We start from the raw sequence: 17934 nt of genomic DNA, 5'->3' as shown, positions 1-17934 counted from the left end.
CAACCTTTTCAAAGTTTTGCGGTGGCGTGGGCAGATTTGTGGAGTATATTGTCATTGCACGGTGTCTGATCAGGCTTGGTGGTTTTTGTCGTGCATGAGAGATTTGGCAGTGTTAGGTCATGGGTGGTTTTCGTCATGCATGAGACTTTGGTCACTATGGTGGGGGGTTGCGACGTAGAACCTAGCTTGGCGTGGGGCTTCCCTGTGGTGGTGAGGCTTGGCAGCGGCGTGAGGCTTTGGTCACTGCAACGAGGGTCTTCGAGGTTTTGTGGAGGAAAAAAAATAAAATATAGGTTTGGGATTGTGTGATGACTGGCGGCAGCACACGCTTAGCAGTTTCTATATCCAGAAAAGAACGTATATGTTCATCTATATATAAGCTAAGTGGTAGGAAAAATCCTAGAGATGGAGAAGGAGAGACGTACGTGCTTAGTTGTTGCAGTGCTCTATTTTTGTGGGCCTAAAACAGGGGCATTATGTTCTTCTTCATCCATGGTTGGTTGCCCATGTGAAACAATGCCAATATTCCTACCTTCCTTGTTCGTCCCACGCTCTCCATGGACCAACAAGACTTCAAGGTAAAATCAAAACAAATACTGCCCTTTTTTTCCTTCTCTCTTTGTTTTTATTTTTTTAATGAAACACTTTTAATTTGTTTCAGGTTTAAACTGATAAAAAAATCCTCTAAATATTATTTTCTATTTTACATTAGTATTTATATTTTAAAATTGAAGTTTAAATCGGATTATTGCATGGGATAAGTACACCGTTGGCAAGCAATGCAAGAATTGGATCATTTTGATGACAGTATTGGCTGCTGGGCTTGGGAAAGGTGGCAGCTTATTGGAGAAGTCTACCATCGAGAAGACGACGCCTGGAATAAATCGTTAGGCACTTTTTGTTAAGTACCCTATTATTAATGAATTTATTATTTTAATTAAGACTTTAAGATCTCCATCATAGTTGAATAAATTGTTAGGCAGCCTGGAAGGTGCAACCCTCGCACACCCCAGTGAAAAAAATGGTTAAATTTGGATAATTGAAAGCAGTGAATACGCAAGTATTTGATTGATGGTTTTGTTTTACTTAATTCTTGATTTGGTTGGTAGGTTTGTTGGCTTTAATGTCCATCTTTTGTGGGTTGTACAAGGTTTCAGTATTAGACAGATGCGTATGTTTTAGTAAACACAAGCTACGTAGGAGATGGTGGACAACAGAAGCTGTGGAGAGTGGATCGACTCTGCAATGTTTTGGTTAGAAAGAATTTTGTATTCGGATATATACTAAATCCCATTTTATAACCTACATATTTGGATATATACAAATTCACATATATTTCACAATCACTTCTCTATTTTATGACAATTCACACATTGCGCAGGTTATAGGCTCGTATATAAATATATATATATATATATATATATATATATATATAGTCTTTAAGTTATATCATTTACAAGTTTATTTCTTGTATCACCTGTTAGATCATTCACATTGAGCTAATTAAAATTTTAGTCAAAGTTTAGATAAAATAGTACTTTTAACCTTTTGCTTATTCATTCAAAATTTTATCCCAAGTTGAATTACATTTCTCTTTCTGTACTAATAAAATATATTATTATTTTTTAATTTTTCTAATTTTTGTCTATTCTTTAATGTATGTTTTATATATATATATATATTTTAAAATACTTTTTATTTTAATTTCCAAAATTTTCAATAATCTACGCATTAAAGAATATAAAACCTATTCAACAACCAAAAATTAATTTTATTGTCAAATACAATTTATAAAAATATGTATAAAATTAATTTGAAAATTTTATTTAATGTACGTACAACAAAATGTACTGCAGGTGACTACAAACTGTATTGTGCTTAGTGTGGCTGCGAAAGAAATTAACAAAGGCAGAGAAAGAAGAGAGGGATTTTGTTTCGTGTGGCTAGAGCTGTGCGAGAGGAGAGGGGTCTGGGTCAGTGTGGTTGTGCAAGAGGAGAGAGAAAATAAGATAAAATAATAGATGGGTGAGCAACAATAACCTTACATATACATGTAAAGATTTACTGTAGACTTTACATGAGATGCATTTGTTTTAGCTCTTTATTAGGTAAGTTTTGCATTGCAAGGGCAGATGGATGCCCTAGCCGCTGCGAATGCTCTAAAGAGCAATAGTGTTTGCTTACACATAACTGTGATGAAATTTGGGTTAAAACTAACTTTTAAGTGTCTTTAGCTTGTTGGGCTTGTTTGCGCAGAGCCTTATTTTTGTTTGTGTGCGGTCCGTTTTGTTGATATGACCCGACAAGAATTTGTTTCAATTTTTTGGTGGATTTTGAACGAGGCTTGGGCCATGGAGCGTAGGCTATGGGTCCTCAGCCCAAGCCGTTTTGACACTGAGTCTAACACGACCTGTAGACTAGGGTTTATTAATCTGACCCGACCCACAAATTAAGATTTTCTTAAACTTTATTAAACCCTTGTACGTATATTTGATTTTTTCATCTGAATAAAATCTTCTGCATCTCAGTGCACGTATGCATATTGCCAAACCACGTAAATCCTGTGATCATGTGTGATTGATTTTATTTTTTGCTTTACTTTTTATTTTATTGTTCCTAACAACTTGTTTAGGTTCAGGTTTGAGTAAGAACGGTAACCTAAGAAGAAGTGACGGTGTCTAGAATCGAGAAGTTTGATGGTGCAAATTTTGGGTATTGGATGATGCAGATTGACGATTATCTCTACGGAAAGAGACTTCGTCTCCCTCTGTTGGGGAAGAAGTCGGATAACATAGAAGATGCGGATTGGAACCTATTAGATCGATAGGTTCTAGAGGTTATTTGATTGGCTCTATCAAGGTAAGTTGCACATAATATTATCAAGGAAAAGACCATTGCGGATCTTATGGCGGCCTTGTCTAGACAAAATGACTAAGTAAGTACATGATGCTCTACTTCTTGCGGTTCATAGTCCAGTTGATGATTGGGTGTTGGATTTGGGAGTTTCATTTCACACCACTTCCCATTGAGAAATCATGTAGAACGATGTTGTTGGTGACTTTGGTAAGGTGTATTTGGCTAATAGAGAAGCGTTGGATGTCATGGGAATTGGAGATGTGTGCATTATACTTCCAAACATAAATGAATGTAATTTACAAAATGTCAAACATGTTCCTGAGCTGAAGAAAAATCTTGTCTCAGTGGGTTAGATTGATGATGATGGTCATTCGATATATTTTTTCAGTTGTGTATGGAAGGTTACAAAAGGAGCGATTGTCTTGGCTCGTTGTCAGAACATTGGTACTTTATATATGACATCGGCATCAAGCAATCTAGAGCAGAAGTATTATGAGTTTAACTTTTTGTGATCACAGTGTAGAGCAGAAGTATGACTAACAAGGAGAATAAGCCTAGTGCACCTGTTCCTACTGTTCCACAGACAGATCCAAAGTTGTTTACACCTACAATTGTTGTTCATAGGTCTTCTAGGACTACTAGACCTCCACAACGGTTTTCACCCACTTTAAACTATATTTTGTTGATTGATGGTGGTGAGCCTTAGAGTTATGATGAAATCTTATGAGATGAAAATTTGAGCAAGTGGAAGTCAGTAATGAAAGATGAGATGGACTCTCTATTAGGGAGTTAGACATGAGAGCTAATTGAACTTCTAGTAGGGAAGAAAGCTTTGGACAACAAGCAGGTATATCGTTTAAAGATTGGGTATGATGGTAGCAAGAGATATAAAGCTAGACTCATTATGAAAGCGTTTCAGTAGATGTAGGGGTGCTACCCCACACCCTCTAGACGAGAGGTCGTCGGCCTCACCCCTTCTTCTGCGTGGGCGAAGAGGGGGAGAGTAGGGCCCCCGAGCCCCCCCCCCCCCATCTGATGGGCGATTGCCCTCGACTAAATGCCTAGGGCAGATTGGCCCTTGTGACCATCTGCCCACCCCGCCCAGAACCAACTGAAAAAATAAAATAAAATACAAAATCAATCTAGAGAGAGAGAGAGCACTCACTAGGGGAAGGGGGAGTTTTTAATAAAACATTAAAACCTAATATAAACCGAAGATGTTTTGGGGAGTTCTCCTCAGAACGACACCATTTTATTTAATTTTTTTTTAAAATTTTGTGTAGAGTACGTAGAGTTTGTTTTTTTAATATCTATATTGAAAAAAGTTCCAAGGCAGTGGTACAGAAAGTTGGAGAACTTCACACGTGTAGTTTCGGTTATACTAGATGTCAGGCAGACTATCGTTGTTATACTCGGCATTTTGACAACTATATTATTCTATTGTTGTATGTGGATGATATGTTTATTGTAGGGTTCAGTATTGAGGACATCAACAATTTGAAGAAACAATTGTCAATATAGTTTACAATGTAGGATTTTGGAGTTGCAAAAGAAGTAATTGGCATGAGAATTATCAGAGAAAGAATCAAAGCCACATCGAGAATTTCACAAGTAGAGTATGTTAACTGATTATTCAACAAGTTCAACATGGACAAAGTCAAACCAGTGGACACACCTTTGGGAACTCATTTGAGACTTACAAGGGAGTAGTCACCGAAGACAGAGGAGTATGATTATATGAGTAAGGTACCATATGCCTCAGCTATTATGATGTATGCTCTGATCTGTATGAGACCAGACGTTGCCCATGCAGTAGGAGTTGTGAGTAGGTTTATGAGTAATCTAAGAAAGCAACATTGGGAGGTAGTAATGTGGATTTTGAGGTACCTGAAGGGTTTTTCATATACGTGTCATGGCTTATAGGAACTAGTCTGGAACTATAGGGTTACAGAGTACTACATATTTGTATACACTATGGGTGGTACCGTTGTGTCTTAGGTTTCAAGCTTGCAAAAGATTGTTGATCTGTCTACCATAGAAGCCGAGTATGTTGTTGTATCTGAAGCCTTAAAGGAGATGATTTGGTTTTAGAGTTTCTTTGAGAAGTTGGGTAAGAAGAATGAGAAGGGTACTCTCTACAGTAACAGTCAGAGTGTTTGGTAAACCAGACAATCATTAACCAAGTTCATATACCTCAACTCACAACTCTTGGACTTTGTTTTCATGATCCGTTTTTCCATCAAAAGGAAATTAGTTGGAGGAAAAGATTTTACTTTATATAAATGATAGTAATTAAGAAAGTAGGAAATACTATTTTGCAATCTTTAATTATGTTATTTTTTCTTCCTTAGTCACTACTTATTGGTTGCTATTGGCATTGGGTTTTCCATTTGTAACTATCTCAATATAGCAAAAGAGACTGTCTTTACACACTCCATCACTAGATCAGTCCATTTCTTTCCAAACCCAAGATTAAGCATCATTTCTTCTAGAAAGACCCACTCCACTCTGTCGTATGCTTTTGACATATCTAGCTTGATAGCCATAGAGCCTTCCCTGCCTTTCTGTTTAGAATTCATGGTATGGAGTAATTCATAAGCCACCATTATTTTATCTGTAATTAGTCTATTGGGGACGAAGGTACTTTGGTTCTAAGATATCACTTTATCCAACATATCTTTCATTCTATTTGCCAAGACTTTGGAAATCGGTTTGTAAACAACATTATAGAGGGAGATAGGCCTATATTCATGCATTGAGTTGGGGGAGTTGACCTTGGGGATTAGCACTAGATGGGTGTGGTTTAAGTCCTTTGGCATCTTCCCTGTTAGAGAAATTCTAAAACTGCATGAGTCACTTCGATCCCCACTAGTTTCCAGTGTTCTTTGTAAAAGCCTGGACTGAATCCATCAGACCCAGGAGACTTAAAGGGTGACATTTGCATTAGGGCCTCTTCCACCTCTTTCTCTATAAAGTCCTTCTCCAATTGTTGTTGCATTTCAGTTGACAGCCTTATATTGATCCCCTTAAGGCACTGATCCACACAATCTGAGTCTGGCTGTGCAGATTAGAAAATTGAAGAGAAGTATCTCTTAAAGCCATCTACTATCTTAGTTTCCCCAACTAAAACTGCACCATTCATATCAGAGACTATTGATCGAGTTTTTTTTCCTTCTCTGGTTCACACATGCATGAGAACATTTTGTGTTTCTATCCCTGCCTAACAACTAATGTCTCTTTGCTCTTTGTCCCCACCATGTGTTTTCTTGGTATTGGGTTGTGATCAAAGCACACTGCAAGGAGAGTTTCTACTGAGAGCTCAAGGTATTTAACTCTCCAAACATTGTTGGCAATGGCTTGGTCAAGTCTTTCTTTGGTAAAAGACTCATCTTCATGAAGATTGCACCAAGTAAACTTATTTCCCTTCCACCCCAAATCAAAGAGATTTCCTTCCTCCATCACCCTCCTAAACATACTCATTAGTCTTTCACTTTGAGGACTCCCCCCCACCTTCTTTTCCTTGTATAATATCTCATTAAAGTCACCTATAACTCCCCATCCCCCATCTAAAGGCTTGAATGAAGATAGTAGCTTCCAAGTTTGGTTTCTTAGGTTAGCTTTTGGTTGGCAATAAAAAAAAGATAGCAACCATTTAAAGTTGCACCTTTCTTAACAAACACATTGATATGGTGTTGGGAGTAATTTACCAATTCTATTATGTCACCCTGTTTCCACAAAAGCATAAGTCTTCCACTCCTTCCTCTGGCCTCGACTACAATGCACCCATCGAACTTAGCCTCTTTGCGACCCTAAGGCCATTAACAGAAGACAATTTGGTCTTCATCAAGAAAACGAAATTGGGCAACTTATCCTTCACAATCAAGCAAAGGTTTTGAACTGTTTGGGGGTTCCCAAGCCTCCGACAGTTCTAGCTTAATAATTTCATTGATACCGGTGGGGCTGACTTGCAGCCACCACTGATTCCACAAGGCTAGAACTGTCCACCAGCTTAGCATCAGCTCCAGTTTTCCAACTTTTTTTGAAAGGAATTGAGCTAACCTTTTTATCATCTGCATACCCTTTTTTCCTAGGGGAAAGGTGAGATGCAGGTACTGCAAGAGAAATTCCTTGAACTCGAGTACACCTCTTCCATTTTTGACCCTCTCCCTGCCTTCGAGTACTTAGAACCGAACACAATTGCTCCTGTATTTCCTTTACTGGGTTACTAGCCGTTGGAGTAATAGAGGCCAGTGTTTTAAGGCCCTTTTTAGCCAACACCAACCCTACGTTAGGTTGAGGCCCATTCCCTGGCCCAAGCCCATCGTGTATTCGAGTCTCAAGAATAATTTCCCGCCCATCATCCCCCCTCCATTAGGTTTTGCCGCCAAAAATACATCCCCTTTTTGCAAATCCTATTCGAATTTCTCCCCCAATTCTGAGGAAGGAATTGTTCCCAATACTACGTCCCCTCCCTTTGATTCCGCTGACAATAGCTCTTTGTTCCCTATGCCTACAGTGCTTCCCCTTTGTACAACTCCAGGATTCTAGAGCTGAGGAAAAAAGTTGCCATGTTGACTTTGCTCCCCTCCCTTCTCCGGTAACACTTCAGTTGGGCTGCTTGCAGTGGTCTCCACATCCATCCTGCCCTCTTCCTTGCCATCTTCCCTTCCCCCTTCTCCTCTACCATTGCTGGAAGATGATGGCCGCCGTCTCATTTTTCTTTCAGCACGTAATCAAGGCTCGAACTGTGGGCCTGACACCCTTCGTCACCATGAATTATCCAACTGCATTGGAAACAAGTCTTAGGTAAATTCTCATATCGGAATTGAACCTGGTGTTTAGACCCTTGATAGCTTATAAAATGACCTCTTGCGATGGCTTTATAGAGAAAGACTTCCACCCTTACCTGTAAACATCTCCCCCATCCAATGCCGTCCTCCTCAACATCAACTTCTAGAACTCATCCCACAGAACCTCCAATTTGAGTCCCCCATGCCATTGTCATGCAGCCAAGAGGTAAGTCATGTATTTGCAACCAAGACACTTCCTTATCGAAATTGAGTTTTCCTGGCAGCATAACACCGTCGTATGGCCATAACTGAAACAAAGCATTATCAAACATCCTTGGTTTGCCCTCCAGAATTTTGTGCATATCCTCATGGGTCTCAAACGTAATAGTGAAGACATTTTTATTAACTTCTTGAAAGGTAGCCCTTTTACCAATCCTCCATGTTTTTGCCATTGTGTTGCTAATGAGATCCTTTCCCACAACTCTATCTGTGCAAACCTTCCCAATGAGGCTTCTGTCACCCTTTCGTGATATCTCTTCACCATCGTTGCTGTCTATTTCCAGAACCACCTCCTCTTCTTCCGTCAACCTGAAATTCCTCCACTGGTCCTGAAGACCATCCATCATATTTTCCTCCTCATATGCCATAACTGACCTTGATAGAAACTAGTAGACCCAAACTACTTCTCCACCTCTAGTTCGCAAGCCAGAGAGGAGACTTTTTTGTATTGTGTTTTGAACTTTTGAGAAGTTCTATACACCATCTTTTTGGTCATCGTCATCTATCATGATATTAAATAATTGGAAAGGTATTTATCATTCAATATGTATAATCCAAACATTAATGTCACCTAAGGGGATGGTGATTAAGAGGATGATGGATATAATTATTTTTTATTTTATTTGAATGACAACATGAACTTTGATTTCAACAGTTTTCTTAATTAACAAGAAAATTTGTTAGAGGAAGATGTTCACTTTCTATAAAATGATGGTAAAAAATAATGTTTTGCAGTCTTGAATTATATGATTAATTGTTTCTTATGCGGCAGATACTCATTGGGTGCAATAAATGATTGAGATTTTTCGTCTCTAGCTATTGCACTACATACTTTTTATTTTTTGAATGAGAACGTACGTGGAGATAGTGAAAGTGGAGTTTTCTTATGAAATGCATTAGAACACTCAAATGTAGTGTATCTTTATCGCTCGTATTTTATAGCTACACCCAATCAATCTATTTGTTGAATCAACACAAATAGCCAATATAGCTCAGCTAAGGCACAAGGGCCCGAACCTGTGGTTCATTAGCTTTTTCTTTTCTATTTTACTTCTCTGACTTTGAGCATTGTGGCTATGGTAATAGGTTTTTGCATTAGGAACCTCACTTCTCATCTTGTATATTTATTTTAATTCAATGCTATCTTTGATCTTAAAAAAATCAGGACCAGGTATTCCAACCTAGCTTGCGTTCAAATCTATGAGCCTGTTGCATTCCTAGCATCTATGAACACTCAAAATGGAAGCCTAAGGAGGGGGGAATCTTTGGTTTGTTAAATGGTTGGTAGAGGAAGCCCTTGCAAGCAGTGTTCCTGTGTCTCAGCCTAGACTGAAATTGAAAGACGTTTGGTTAGATGAGGGCTGGGATGTGGATTTAATTTTCTGTTTGGTTGGCTCTCAAAAGGCACAAGATATTGTGAACTCTATGTGTGGGCATATGAATGGCGTAGATAGGCTGGTTTGGTTGCCTAAGGAGGACGGTAATTTCAGTACGTCGGGGGCTTGGGAATGTATAAGAATAGAAAAATGCTGAATGCAACCAGCTCGGGGAACCGGTGCGTACTCGTGTCCTGTAACAACCCGCTAGAAATTCATTGGTGGAATTTCTATTGACTTTAGGAATCTCGTAAAAACCCCATAAGTTTTTATGAATCGACCAATCGCATAAGTTTTAGTCTATCAACATAGTCAGTGTTATCACTCACTATGGTGCTAGAAATATGAGTTTTATTTATTTGAGGTGGTTAGAAGTGTCAGAATGCATTATGGTCCACACCATTAGACTCAGTGGATTATTTAGAATTTTATGGCGCAATATCCTATTTTCATAATTCCGGACGAAACGTCTGTTGAAAATTGTGAAATTATTTTTAGGGGCACTTCGAGGTTGAATTTCGGTAAACGATTTTAACTGTAGGTTAATATGAATATTTAGGAATTTTTTAGTGTTAAGTTTATGATTCACTTTTTTGGAGTGAATAGTAACCTCGATAAGCGCACCAATTGCAGTGTTTCAAAATCACAGTGTGGAATGTCCAAATTAGATTAGAGAAATTTTATTTGGACACTTGGCAAGATCTTAGCCACACTTAGTGAATAATATTAGACACTTGGCACCATGAGGAACGTTTGTTGGATTTGAAGGAATCAAGGTGTGAGATCATGCCACCTAAGCAAACTTTGTTTCGTCTGATCAATCAAATTATGCCAGACCAAAGAGGATTTCCATCCTAGTAAAACTCTAAATAGTGGAAATCCAATTTGAAAGCCCAAAAGCTTTGTTGAAATCGAAACCCTAAACGGTTTCTCCAAAACCCTAAAGTTGGCCTCTAAACCCTTTCTAATCCGATTTCTAGCATTGTGTTTAATCACTTAATTAAATCACTTCCACATGCTATTAATCCTTCATATTTGTGTGAGAACATCATTATCCAACCTTGTTAACCATGAAAAATTGATTGGGCCAAGTGATATTGGATTTGGGCTTGATAGCAACCCAAACCCTCTTTAAACTCCAAAATTTAGGCCCATTCAGTTTAGGCCCATTAAGGCCCACGAAATTGGTCACCATTAGCATTGCTTCATGGCTAAGTTTTGTACCCCCACTTGGCTGGCCAGATCTGTACAAGAAGGGCCTAGAAGGTTCTTGAAAGACAAAGCCAAAGGGCCACCTCACTCTTTCACTCTCACACTCCACCTTGAGAAAAGATCTTGGTCTGATTTTTATGAGAAGAAAAGGCCAACACTCAACCATTCCTTCAGTCCTATCACTTCCCATAACTTGTATAAGAGGCTCTTCAGTCCACTTCCCACGAAAAGCAGCTCTCCTTTACACTTTTCCCTCATAAAACACAAAAGACACTCTCGGACAGTTTTTCGTACCTCTTTTGAACGCCTGTTTCGAAGCTTTTGTAAGTATTTTCTCGCAAAGCTTCCTTCATGAAAGTTCTTTATTTTGGAGTCTAGTTTACGTGGATACCTTATTCGTTCCATTTGGAGATCATTTGATTGTTCAAAAGTTGTTTAGACCCCAGAAAGGTCATTCTGGGCGATAAACTGGAGAGTGTGTTATATTTTGGAGTTTTTGACCAAGCTAATGAATAGATCTTGGTCCGAAATTTTTATGGAGTACTGTTAACATGTGTATATGATTATTGGTTGAGGATTTGTTGCATGATTAAAAGTTTTGGTGAAATATTTTCTTAGGTCTAGAAACTTAGAAACTGGAAGAGGAAAAACAGTTTCTGTTTTGAGAAAGTTTAAATCTTTTATGGTTTAATCTTATTCCAATGGCTTTGATATTTTTATTGGAAGATCCTAAGCATCTTATATACATGTTAGAATGTTATTTTGAAGATATTTGAAGTTAGTTTCGAACATATGAAATTTTATGCAAGGAGATATTCGGTTAGGCCAAAGTGTTGATGTTCTTGGCTAAATTTATGTTCTGGTTGATGTTTACCCATGTGATCTTGAGTTTGAAGCTTGGATCTGTTTTAGGACACCTTTTTGAACCATGTGATGTTTTGGTTTGAAGATCACTTCTTTATAAATCATGGATCAAGAGGTTGATCAAAACAAGTTAGAAACAAAATTCTGTTTTGAACTTTGAAGAGAAACCAAAAAGTTCAAGTATGGTTTTAGTGATTTTGATGACTTTTGTTCATGATTCAAAACATGATTATTCTTAAGAATATGTTATGAGTATAGTAGAAGAAAAATTTTGGTTTAATCATGAGTTTTGAGATTTGAAAGAATTACAACAAAAAGCAAAGGAAATAGCCTTGTAAGTTTCGGCCATATAGAGTTTTGATGGTTGTGTTTAGTTTTAAATTTTTCTAAATTGATATTTGAGCTTAGGACAAAATTTACATAAGGTATGTAAACTTTGGTGATTTTTGGAGTTAGGATGCAAAATCCTTATGTTAGGGGTAAAATGGTCATTTTCCCACATGTAGAGGGTAAAATGGTAATTTTACTCTAATTAATTTGATATCTTTCCATATTCCTAATTGTTAGTGATTAAATTCTAATTTTTAGAAATCACTACTTTCAGTTTCCCGTGATCGCACTTGAGTTTTGTCTCGAAGCGCGAAGATCGTGGTAAGTTAGCTTTTAACTTACTATCAGTTTAATGTGTATGAGTGATGAGTAAGGGAACTAAAGTGTATGTATGCATGTTATCATATATGTCATGCCAATTCATTACATATTTATCTGTTACACAGAATTTATTCTGTCATGAATTATTCATCTGTTACACAAGATATTCTGTCACGTATTACTATACATTGCAAGTATGTCATGTTAAGTTAAGTATGCCATCTGTTACATGTATTTCTTGTGATGTAATATTCACTGTCACAGGTTACGCCATGTTAGGAAATGTTGTCTGTTACATGGTATGCTATGTTATGAAATGTTGCCTGTTACATGTATGCCATGTTATGAAATGTTGTTTGTTATATTTATGTTTCAAAGTATGTCATGTTTGTCATCTTACGTTCATTTCACGTTACACTACGTCAAGATTTCTATATTTTATGTCACGTTCATGTTACGTCACGTTACGAAATGTCATGTCTGCCAGTTAAGTCATTCATGTCAATCACGACCCTAAGCGCTAGGATGGGGTAATATCCTAGTGGAACTCCTTTGTTCACGCTGGAGTGTCTAAATAGGTGTGAAATTCCCTGGGTTGACGAAGTACAGTCAACAGGTTGCGAATGGGGCCTAATTAGCTGGTCACCGGAGCGCGCCAGGCACTAACGCCGATGGTGCCACACATTATGTTATGTGTGTCCACAGCAAGTGTGGCACAAACAGATAAGTCATGGGGCCACAACAACTGTGGAGCATACACTACGTGAGACACAGCAATTGTGACACGTAGAATACGTGGGGCCACAACAACTGTGGAGTACGTATTAACGCACTCACAGCTGGTATAGAAACATGTGATGTGATGCGGTAATCGGCAGGGACACACGGCTCAAGGGGACCTGTGTAGCACCCATATGGTCACTTTAATGATTAAGTCTATTGAATAAGATTCCAAGTTCAAGTCATGTTTCACGTTATGTTATGTTCAAGTTTACGTTCATGCAATCATGGTAATCCCATGAGACAAGAATATGTTCCAAGTTCATGTTACGTTATGTTCCAAGTTCACATTTATGTTATGTCATGCTCAAGTTCATGTTCAAATTATGCATGTTCATGTTCATGTTATGTTTCAAGTCCATGTTATGTTTCAAGTCACGTTCATGCTAAGCTTCAGTTTCAGTTTAAGTTATGCCAGTTATGTTATGTTGTATGTCAAGTTATGTTATGATTACTTATGATTTGATTATGCATTCATACTTTTACTACCATGCATGCATCATTAACTTGTGTGGAAGTTTCCTGTTAACTTGCTGAGATTTGTAATCAAATCTCACTGTGGTAGTCCCAACTACCATTCCCCCTGAATGGTAGATTTTGTTACAGGATCTGAAGGAGAATCGGGAATCGACCAACTGGAAACGGTCAACTAAGCGACGATGCGATGTAGGTGTTAGTACAGTAGTTACCTCAGATTACTACTTGTATTTGTGAAGTTCAATCTCCATCACTCTTTTGATCACAACCATTTTGGACTAGTGTTGTGATGTCAGTTTTTGAGTATGTCATTATGTATGAAGTATGTTTTAAGTATTTGGGATATTTCAGTTTGGTGCATAGTATTGCTGAAGAAAAAATTATCTGCTGCGAATATTGCATAATGCTAGATGCATGTTAGGAATATTGCATCTTATATGTCATGAATGGGGGCAGGTAACCTTGTGTTGCATATCTCGACGCTTCAAATGTCCGTCCGATCCCAAGTGGAATTTGGGGGCGTCACATGTCCTACGTGGTGATTTAATGAAACGAACCGTTTCATTCGAAATAATACTGTGATAGTGCGATTTGTTTCAGTTTGGTCTCCCGGTAGCTTTTCCCTCCCTCCTTTCCCTTCCCCTTTCTCATTCTCCTTCTTTCTTATCTCCACGTACCCTTCCTTCTCTAATCTTCTCCATCTCCATCTGCTCTGAAACTGATCCCCATCTTCTTCAGATTTGTCTCCTCTTATCTTCTCCATCTCCTCTGATCTTTTGGATCTCTGCGTATCTTCTAACTCAATTTTGTTGTTTTTTAGAAACCTCGGACATGGGAAGCACAGTTCAAGTCTTGTATAAAGGTATTCCATTTAAAACTAACCTCCAAAGTTTTTAGCAGCACAGGGGTATTGGGTGTTTTGGAAGCTAAATGGGAGACACCCACATCAGATAGAAGCTATTTTACAGCTTTAAAACATGGAAAGGCAGAACGTACAATTATAGCGCAATATCATCTTCAGGTGGAGTCAACCAAGTTTGGTAACATTAAAATGGTGGTCAGCTACAATATCCAGTTAAATTTTAATTAAAAGGAAACATTGAACTACAAGAATGGGTAAATTAACTCCTTTCAGGCTTGACAGGTGTTCTTACGCATTTCATTTACTTAACTGCTCCTGTTGTCTTTCTCACTAGCTACATCAGTACTAGCTCTTGAGGTTTTCGAAAGAGGTGGTTCAGAACAAGCTCTCAGGACAGCCTCATTCTGCCAGACATAGAGGAGGCACTTCTCAGCGTTGGCTTTGCGAGTGGTAGTGAGCTTGATTCGCTTCCAAATTAGACCTCCCGAATTGTGCTTCTTCACTATTTCCATCACTCTGTCACCCAGAATGCACCCCCATCTGTCTTTCTCTCTGTTCTGGCTGAGGAACAAAACTGGCACCGTTTCTATTCATACGATGATGGGGAACTTGTACTCGAGAAGCTTTTCCGAGATCTCCATGGCTTCTTGGGTTTGGCAAAGAGAGCAAGAGACAGAGAAGAGAGAGAGAGAGAAGGAGAGGTGTGTTGGTGTTGGAGAAGACAAAGGGAAGGGGAGGGGTTAGCTTCGTGCATTTGGAGTCTTCCAAATGAAACGTCCCTTTCCATCTCCACGTGGGCACAGGTTCCCCAGGGCGGTTGTCTATAGCACAACGGATAAGAATAAGAGCTCCAAAAATTAGATGGGAGAAATGGATATGGCATCCGTGTATTCCAAAGAAGATGACTATTATTTTGTGGAAGTGTTTTAACAATGCACTAAGTGTGGATGACAGGTTAAGAAGAGTGGGCATTCCACTTGTATCTAAGTGTGATTGCTGTACAGAAGGGGCTTATGAGGATTTGAACCATGTTCTAGTATCAAGGGAGGTGGCTAAATATATTTGGAGGAGATGTGCTAGTCATGTGGGCTGTTGCATTATGATTTTGGAACCTGGGCTGAGATGGTGACTGCATGGTATCTTAGAGCAGCAAAGAGGTCAACCCGTGGACTGTTATTTGGCATAATTCTTGCCATTGTCACCTGGGTTCTATGGACTAGGAGGTGTAGAGTTGGGATGGAAGGTAGAAAAGAGTCGGTGGAAGAGATGTGGAGTAAAGTTAAATTTTGGATTGCAAAAATCAGTGAGAAGTCCCGTGGTCATCAGGTAATTTCTAGTCAAGATGAGAGGCTGCTAATTGAGCTCAATATCAACCCGAGACCTGCATATAAGAAACGTATGGTACCTGTTTATTGGCATCGACCAAAACAAGGTTGGATCAAACTAAGTACGGATGGTAGTAGTAGGGGCAACCCAGGGAGAACTGAAGCAAGGGGTGTTTTAAGGGATGAAAATGGAAACTTAATAAAAGCTTTCTCTACTCCACTTGATAATGTGATAGAGGGACAATAATGTATTAAATAAGCATGGTTGAGTCAAATTTGGAACAAAATCACGTACATGCTAGCTTAATGCATTAAAAAGAAAGAAGGAAAGTTTGATGCATGATTTAAAAAAAAAAAGAAAAGAAAAAGAAAAGAGTCTTTACACGAGGACATTGACATCTTTCTCCCTCTCTTGTTCTCTCCCTCTCTCTTTCTCTCTTTGTTTTCTTTTCCAACCCTAGCCTATAGTGATGAACCACACGGAACAAGAGGGGATAACCAACTCATGGAATATTCGGGAAAAAGAGTGGAGTAGAGGTTGGGGCGGGAGCATAAGAAGGGGAAATAATTGTGTGAAAAGGGAGTCTTTTTCTGGACAGAGACGATTTTCGGGAAAATCGTGCTTGTGCTGTGTTTTTTCCGCTAAAAAGAATTGGATGATGCTTTATTTTTTTCTTCTCTTTGGTTGTTCAAAAACACACTATGTGTGAGTAAATTTTCTAAAACTTAGGCTCGAGATTTCTTTGAGCGGTTGGAGTTTCCTAGGGTTTGTGATTTCTATTGTGCTTAGCAAGTAGTGTCCAAAAGGTTTTCTTATTAGCTATTATTTGATGTCATTCTAGAGCTCCCTTACCTATCCTTGATCCATCGTTGACTAAAGGGCACAGTGTATTCTTGGTTCGTGTGAGACTTTAGTTTTGTTAGATCACCCAACGATAGTTTGGTGTCAATTTACTGGAGGTATTTCAAAGTTTATTTTGAGCGTGAATCATATATATTAACTAGACATTTTGTTCATGACCGAAATGATGTTTGAAGGAATTTGGGAAAGTCTAACCCTCCTTGTTGAACCAATCCCTGAGAAGGAACCCGCAGCCTAAGTGTTTGAAAAAAGGTCCCTTAGATATCGAAAAGGTTGTTTGAGTTTTTTTTGTTTTATTGAATCTGCAAAGACCAAGTTGTTGAAAGACTTTCCAAAAAGATTTAGTAAAATAGAAGGATTGTTCAAGTAGAAGGGAAAAGAAGATTAAATCACATCATCTCATCTGATTGCATACCAGGTCAAAATCAATAGTCTAAAGGCTGGTCTCCACCTGTTTTTCTTCATCACCATTCTCTCTATGTTTGAATAAATAAGCATCCTCATTTTAAACACCAGCTCAGTTATTTGAAAAGCTTTAATCCCCGTGAAATCGACCTTGGTAGTCTTCCTAGAAACAACTACATTTCTTCTGCACTTGGGAGACACTTTAATTGAAGAGACATAATGTGACAAACAATTATACAGAATTTATGGGTTTACTCATAGGAGTGAGAACTTTTTGTTTACTTGGGTTGAATTATGTGGAAATAGAGTTGGACTCAAAGATAGTAGTAAATTGGCTTTGGTTGGCTAAGTGCCCGGTGTGGTACCTAGAAGACTATTGGGATGAACTCATGGGTTTGCTTAGAGGAAAATGTTTTACTATCTGTCATGTCTATAGGCAAGGGCTAGTAGATTATTTGGCTCGACCTGCGTCAGATGATGGTGCTATAATGTCAGATGATGGTGCTATAATGTCTTCATGGAGTAATTGGGAATTGGTTCCTCCTCTCTTGAGAGGTCTTCTAAGAACTGATAAAGCTGGTCTCCCTTACATAAGATAGAACTTATTGTCTCTAGTGGGATGTGGCTTGCATTGTTGATGTTTTTGATTTTTAGTTGTGTTGTTTGTTCTTGGTTGGATGTAACCACGGTTTTCCTTCGCCAAAAGTGAGGTCTTTTGAATAAATTCGGGGATGGATCACAATAGTACATGTGATCCGAACACTTTAAAAAAAAAGATCTATGAGCCTGTTAATGGTTTTGTTCAACCCTTTCATTATGATTCTGTTACTATCACACTTAATATATTAGAAAAAAATACTCAAATCTTCTATACAAAATTTTCTACATCACATGGTTTTCTTCATTTATAACTTATTGGTTGGGAAAGAAAGCAGAAGAAAGGAGAGGAAATGGACAGGCGCGTCGAGGAACTTGACTTTCTCCAATGAATGGTCATCGGATGGCATGCAAATAAAGAGGCATGGATTTTCATTGAAACAACCCACTCACAAGACTAATGAAAGCAAAGTATTAAATGAGGTATGTGGACAGTATATAGTAGGATATTGGATAACCCATCCCCAAGTGAATCCATCGGCCTTGACTTGAAAGTCTATTAACTGTATATTTATATTGTAACGTAGGATCAAAAAGA

The sequence above is a fragment of the Juglans regia genome, chromosome 2 (genome assembly GCF_001411555.2).
Source record: "Juglans regia cultivar Chandler chromosome 2, Walnut 2.0, whole genome shotgun sequence".
Lineage (NCBI taxonomy): Eukaryota > Viridiplantae > Streptophyta > Magnoliopsida > Fagales > Juglandaceae > Juglans > Juglans regia.
The sequence above is the reverse complement of the archived record's forward strand: the minus strand, read 5'-3'. Positions refer to the sequence as shown.